Raw genomic sequence first — 655 nt, 5'->3', positions numbered from 1 at the left:
CACCCCGCGCTGCTGGGGGAGAGTGGATGCCCGTTCCCTGATGAGATGCAGGCTGCCACCCCAGCGGATTTAATCTGGTGGATTTAGCCCAAGGAGAATTAACGCTGTCACTAATCACATTGGCAATATTAGTGCTCTCAAGCGTGAATCAACCTGAGCTGGGTCGCTGCCAGCATGCAGGCGGCTGGGCCCCTCGGCACGGGGTCAACTGGCTGCGGCGGCAGAGCTGGGCAGCAATTCATGTTTTTCCTTTGCGCTTAGAGGGGGATTTTTGCATTAAGGAGGGGACGAGCTGCAGCAGATCAGACTTACACCCCAAATCCAGCCACCTTTTCCCCCTCGCTGTGCAGGGCCAGCAAAGCACAGCCATGCAAAGCAGTGGGGAAAGCCCGTTCCTTCCCGCAGCCAAGCCTGAGGCCAGGTCGGGGCACGGTGAGCATCTGAGGTTACAGCATCTCAGCAGGGCTGGGCAAGAGATGGGCAGGAGCAGGATTCACACCACTCCAGTGGAAAGGCAGCAGCAAAGAGGGCCTGCAGGGATCCTGTGGCTCAGCGAGGGGATGCTGGGAGGGGAGGGGGCATCTGCCTTTCCCCTCCCGAGGCCAGCCTGCCACGCCAGGACACAGCCGCAGCCCACTGCCCCTCCTGGCAGGGC

The sequence above is a fragment of the Egretta garzetta genome, unplaced genomic scaffold, assembly GCF_000687185.1.
Source record: "Egretta garzetta isolate BGI_Z169 unplaced genomic scaffold, ASM68718v1 scaffold780, whole genome shotgun sequence".
Taxonomy (NCBI): domain Eukaryota; kingdom Metazoa; phylum Chordata; class Aves; order Pelecaniformes; family Ardeidae; genus Egretta; species Egretta garzetta.
The sequence above is the reverse complement of the archived record's forward strand: the minus strand, read 5'-3'. Positions refer to the sequence as shown.